Genomic DNA, 6777 nt, shown 5'->3' with positions numbered 1-6777 from the left:
GCCGATTGATGTTATGAGTTACGACGAAATGTAGCAGGCGTTCGGTAAACGATAAAAATTTGCTTAGCCTTCCCGAATCACTGCATCATCGACTATATCCGACCTGCTTAGCCTAATAATAATCGTATCGCTTACATAACCTCGACAAGCTTGTTAGTTTGACGACTGGAGTTTGAGGTGGCCAGCCTGGATAAAAATGCAACGAATCTCGCGCATGTCAAGTCGATCGTTAGGTTAGCTGAATTTTAAAAATAAATATAAACACCGTAGATTCATACCAACCTTCCGATTATTCAAAAGAAAAAAAAAAAACAATCATTTCTTGGAATTCAGCAAAATGACTTTAGACCCTGATGTCACAATACTTAGAACGACAAAAACAAGGAAATCTGCATTCCGTCTAATTGACGTCACGACGCTCGCTGTCGGAGATTCAAATCGTTCCTAGGAAGCTTGCGCGTGTAAGTCGAGCGACGTGCAGCAATCGCCGTGCTTCCTGGTGTTCGGCGAATAAAACGACTCGTTATTTCGGCATTTTTGCGAGGTAACGTTTCTTGGAATCAGAGATACCTATCCCGTTTACTAACGGAGAACCAGAACCTCACGGAGCCGGGTTAGTGGCCAAGCCTCGACGAGCAACTAGTGAGTTTAGTCTGTAGATGGTCAGGCTGATCGAACGGGTTGCCTCGAGCTGCCGCCAGTCAATGGACATGATTCACTGTGCTGAAGTCGGCGTAACTTGAGTCAGTCCTTGCTAGACTAGTCGTAAAAACTCATTCCGAGCTCGACGTAAACGCTGAAACCCACCTACTGTCGCCTTCGATCGACGATCCTTGAGTCGTCTTCCACGTCAGAGGAAAAATGACGGTACGAGTTGGTATAAAAGGCTCGACTCGGACGCGACGCGATTTCTCCTGTGTATTTGTACACACTACCGGTTATTTTTCAGGACTTCTGTAGACGCTGAATCATCCTCCCGCTTCGCAAAGGAATTCCTGCATTATTTATTCGACACTTAAATTTTCGCACGGAGAACACTTACCAAGATTGAAAGTTCAGACATAATCATTCCTAGTTAATATGTTCCGAAAATGATACAGACATTGATTTTTCGTACGTTTTCTGTTTAGTTTGGTTTTATGAGAAGATTGAAAAAAGGAATGAACGGAGAAACGGAACTCGTAACATTTTCACGAATAAGTTTCGAATTCCGTTAACACCGATTTCCGTGTGATTCGTCAATTGTACCTGAAGTGATATATATATATATATATATATATTTTTTTATACTCCACTTATAGCACGCGCCAATTTCGTAACACGGGACTGCATATTTACAGCTATATACGTATGATCGAATAATTTAGTACATAATACATTGCACAACCGGCTTAACAGACGGAAGAGTTCGAGGCCGTATGAGTGATGATCCGCAGCAATGCCGATTGAATAATAACCAACGTAAGATGTAACAAGATAAAAGGTTGTTGTATATGTAAATTTCTCGGAAGAATTCCTCTCCGTGTTTGCAATTATTATTGCGCAATGTGACGTCATTCGGCGACTATCGCTACCCGTCGTCTGCATTTGTATGTACGTACCTACGATGCTCGAAGCTCGTGCCACTTCCACGAGTGTAATGGCCGCGTACTAATTAAGCGTCGTTACGTGCGTCTCGACGCAGATGATACAAGAAATAGGAGTTGAGTGTAAAAATATGAATGTGAAAGATAATTCGGGTCAGGAACGCGAGGATGATCGAGTTGCTAACTGCAGTCCTCTGCAATATTTCACGATGGAATAAAATTTTTAGCACGATAAATGATATGACAGATTGATACGAACGCCGGTCGGATTAGCGATGCGGTATTAAGTCGGTCCTTGGTTAAACTACCCATTGTGTGTAAATGCGCAAACAGTCCCGTTTCTCGGTCTGACTCTGTACGTTTCTTTCTTTTTCCGCAGACGGTAAATTTTGGAATCTGGGTTACGCCATCGCGGTTCAAAGCTTGCGTATTTACACATCTCCGAATGAACGTGTATTTCGCTGAATTCGCACGTTCGGCAATCGCGTAACTTGACTGCGCAATTCCTCTCCCGTTAAGGATTTGAATGAATTAGAACCGCTCGGTATTTCGTCTCCACTGTTCACCTCTCAGCGCCGTTTAGACAAGGTTCGTAAATTTGTTAGGCATTGCCGCATATTCGATTATACCGTTACCGGTCCAACGATCGGCTTGCGATTCGGGATATTCCTCTTCTTCTCATTCTCATTCTCCGCCTCTGTCTCATTATTACGTAACGTCTTACGGCTAGACGAGGCAAATTATACCTCTCCTTAAATAAAACCGTATCCATATAATCTTATAATCGCATACATAGCCGGTCGAAGTCTGACGCGTACGTGTGTGTGTGTGCGCAGGATGTTCTCGACGTTGCCCCGGGACAGGCGCATATAGGACGGCTATAAGTGGTAGTGGCGATGGTGACCTTGAACTTGACCCATATAGGGAGGCTGTTCTCTCGGTTCTGTGGGCGGATGCAGGTATACGTACACGAGCACAAAAACGCACACGAACATACATCTGGCTTCACGTACGTGACGACGTTTCGTTTCGCCGTGGATCACCACACGCACCGCATGCCGCCTCGATCGAGTCTGCAAAAGTTACGCTAGTAGGTACGCGATGCGTCGTAGAAGATGAACCGATTCCAGATGTTACGCTGATGCAGTTATCGCTTGTTATTGACCTGGAAAAATTGTCGAGCCGCGCTGTTTGTACGGTCAAATGAGATCCAGGCTTTTCACGTCAAGATCAACGTCTTGCGGACTGGAAGACAGACTTTCCAAATTTAGTATCATGCGTATGACGAGACGGTGTTAGATTGACGCAAAAGAAGCTGCACCAGATTTCGCCTTTGGCAAAGTCCGATTTGTATGCGGGACTGCACCCGCGAGCGTGGCGAGTATACCTGATGTGTACAAGACACGTACGAAATAGAGGAAGCACAGGTGTGTGGGTGCGGGATGTGTGAGAATGTTCGTGACTCGTAGCCTGACAAGAAATAACGAAATTGGGCTGATTGCGACAAAAACTAGACAGCTGAGTGAGCGCCGAGACTCGTCGCGCCAGACTGTTGGTTTAAGGTACAGAGAATATCTCAACCGTTTCGCTTCATCTTCATTTATAGAACGAAGGAACCGTCGCGACGTATCCTCGCTATAAGCACGTAACGCTGAAGGTATTCTTGGACTTTGTCATTGGCGATGAAGTATGACGGTAGACTTTACTTTCACGTATCGAGTGTTCCTGACAACGGTAATCGGTATTCTGCATAATTTTTTACACAGCAACGCGGTGTTGAAAAATTGCTACTTTCCGCACTGTCCCGGGAAGACGGTGAGGAGAGACGAAAAAGGAGAAAATAAAAAGCATAGGTTGACACACCTGCGCTTGGGTTATAGACGCGGTTTGCACCCGGTGCCGAATTCGTCACGAGCTCTTCATTCATTCCCAGCGACTGACGAGTTACCCTGACCGCTCAATATGGTAGCCTGTTGCCAATCACTGTAGCTTTTTGCAAAAAACTAGCCGACGAACAGACGGAGGCTGCCACATTATACCTATACAGACGCGCGTGGTCTACACACACTTGCGAAATACTGCCGACGTGTATCGGCCTCGCCGAAGCGCCGATTTAGGCGGTGATCGCGGTACCAGCTGCAGGGAAGAGCCATCCGTTTGTGGTGCATCATCACCGTCGGTGATCAGGCTTACGTACGTCTGGATTTCGGCGCGGTTGGTCATCCTGCATGTGCCGGAATAATTGCCCACCTCTCGCCCCTCGTCTCTTTGCAGACTTCGGAGGTGAAAAACTTGGCTCGAAGAACAGCTCCGGGGCGTCACTGAACCGTCTTCGATACTCTGACAGGTGTGTCAGTTTCCACACCGCTGGTGCCTGCTTCGAGGAACAAGTGTAAGGGGCCGAAGAAAATCATTTGACGACTTGTACGAATGAATGGAACGGAGCGATCGGAAAGCGGTGGAATAATGGTACCCGTCCGTCCCTTCTTTCGCACGATCATACCGCGCACCTTGTCGATGACCCTTGGATAGGTCGTTACAGTCTTCTTCCGCGGTTGCGGGAGAAAGGAGAAAATCCGTGGACTGGCCTGCGGCGAAGGATGTTGCATGTTCATAGCGGGGTTATTTTTCATCCTGAAAATATACGAGCACGACGGCCGGTCCTCTGCATCGTTCGTCCGCGATGAGCTCGCGAGGTTTCCAGGCATGCACGTATAACGCGGCACGCATGAGTCGGAGGACAATTTAGCTTTGGAGATGAGATTTACTTGGTGTAGGTACCGCACGTGTACAGCGGTGCACCGCGGTTCAACAACGTTCAGAATATATCTTATATCTCGCGTAACAAGACAACAGAACTCTTTATAAGGCCCGAAGGGGAAGTTTATGTCTGCTGCAGAATATACCTACCTACCTCCAGGCCTCCCGTCCAAGCTTCGTATCGTCGCGAGGTCCTCAGGAGACCTCCGGCTTCTCTGGAATATAATGCAAACATGACGTCCGTGCATCAGCTCAGCGTAGCGCGCGTGCAAAGGACGCGGATTAAGGGTATGGCAGTATATCCTGAAGGTCCCGCATTAAGTACACGGATCCGTGAAGATACAGGATTCAAGTTTGATGAGAGCTGATCATGCTTATAAGGAAATGTTTCGAAGAGTCTCACCTGCAGTGGAAGCGGACCGCTGAATGGTCTGTGGTACCATTCTTTCCAAGTGAAAACTTGAAGCCTTCCACTAATGTGCAGTTGGTGGTAAGTTTGAAAAATTGTTGATGTAAAGTGGAGAGATTTTCAACCTCGGCGAAGGCTCTCCAAAAGTGCAACCGACTCTTTGGACTTGGTAACGTGATTCCTGCAGGATTGCACAGCATGCGTGGTGCGAGGGAGAGGTTACATTATCGCACGTCCAGATCTTCTTATCCAGATGAACTTATACGCGGAGTCAGTGAAAATTGCTTGAATAATTAAGCAATTCGGAGGCCGATCTTTATCCGTAGCCTGCTTCTCGTGTACACTGCAGTCAAGCTCGAGTGCCTCAGGATTTACGTTATGAGATTCACCATACGCCGCAACGGTTAAACCGTGACAAAATTGAGCAAGAGTTTTCTTACGGCTGACAGGGCGTTATATTTTTTCTTTTCTTTTGCGAGTTATATTAGCTGCACCTGAAGCTTCGCGGTGTAATTTAAACCCTGCCCGAAGGGAGACTTCGCGCTGTGTAGTGCGTAGGTTGCAGCGTCGAGTCAACAAGAATATCGTACATTACGCAAATAGCTTGGGCAAACTCAATTTCGACGAAGGACCCGCTTCGCAGCTGGCTTGATAATGAAATGTTGAATTTAACCGATCGTTAGCTTTCGATTCCAATCTTCTATGCGTTCGTACTGTTTAGTCCAAAGCGAACGGTCCGCCGGTTAAACGTATGCCAGACGTACAGGCCTCTTCGAACGTGTATAATTTTTTTTTCCAATGCGCACAGTGGATGAGCTTGGCTGTTCGAGACGGCTGTAAAGTGAATGTTTCAATATTGATAATAAACAGACACCGCAGACTCGCTTATTCGTACTTCAAACAGTCAACATGCGATAACTTTTCGCGTATGGCAATGGGCGAGGAGGGGGGCAGCAGGCTAATCAGCGAGCAAACCTTGCGTACGAGCAAAAAGAACGTCGAAATATGGCACTCCGTCAAGCGAGTCAAAAAAAGGAGCGCAGAGTTTTGATTTGCGGGAGCAGGTCCTGCAGGCGTCATGGGCGCTGCGCTGCCAAGTCGAGGTCGTAAAGCTCCCCGAGCGTCCAGCTTTGATAGCGTCATAAATTCCGAGCCGAGGTACGTGGCACGTGTCCTGTACTCGGGGCGCGATGTCAGCGTGTTGCGTGTTACGTAGAGGTACGGGAGACGCGCCTCGGGAGAATAAGGAGAAGGAGGCACGGACGAGGAGAGAACCTGCAACGGGAGGACGATATTGTTGCCCAATTACAATCCGGAGGTTGGCTCGGGTAATGGCCCGATAATGACCGTCTTCTCGCCCTCTCTTCCCTCCCATCCCCCCTCCATAATCCGTCGTAATTTCGGCTCCGAGCTCCGCTTAACCGCAGCACCAGCACTGCGTCGCTGGTTCCTGCCAAGGGCCCAACACTGGCCCATTATGTACCTGCGTCTCGCATTGCGCTTCTCCTGTCTTCTTCTTCTTCTTCTTCTTCTTCTTCTTCTTCTTTCCCCATCGTCGCAAACCCGCCGGGCACATCGGGACGACGTGAACGTGTTGCTGCTGAAAAGGACATACCTTCGGCAGCATTCTCGAGTCATTCGCGAGTCATGATTGTGCTCATGCCAACATCGGAATTTCAATAATGTCAATAAACAAGAGAGACACTTTAGGCACAGAGTATAGAATCTGCGTAATGTTCATACTCTCCAATTATTGTATCAATTACTTACTGTTCTGTTCATTAATTCCTTTCTCTTCCGGTTAACTTGTTTTTGGTCCGAAACAAAATGCCAGTTCGATTCGACACCAATTATGAGACGGTGAATGGCGATGAAGTTGACGTGAAAAAATTGGAGTCTTGTGACACAATTCGTACGGAATCGAACTCGCATTTTGTTTCGGACCGAGAACAAGTTAAACGGAAAGAGAAGGCATTAACGAACATTATCGTACCAGCGTCTCGCAATGGTCTTTTCCTGTCT

This window comes from Neodiprion fabricii, chromosome 1 (genome assembly GCF_021155785.1).
Source record: "Neodiprion fabricii isolate iyNeoFabr1 chromosome 1, iyNeoFabr1.1, whole genome shotgun sequence".
NCBI lineage: Eukaryota > Metazoa > Arthropoda > Insecta > Hymenoptera > Diprionidae > Neodiprion > Neodiprion fabricii.
The sequence above is the reverse complement of the archived record's forward strand: the minus strand, read 5'-3'. Positions refer to the sequence as shown.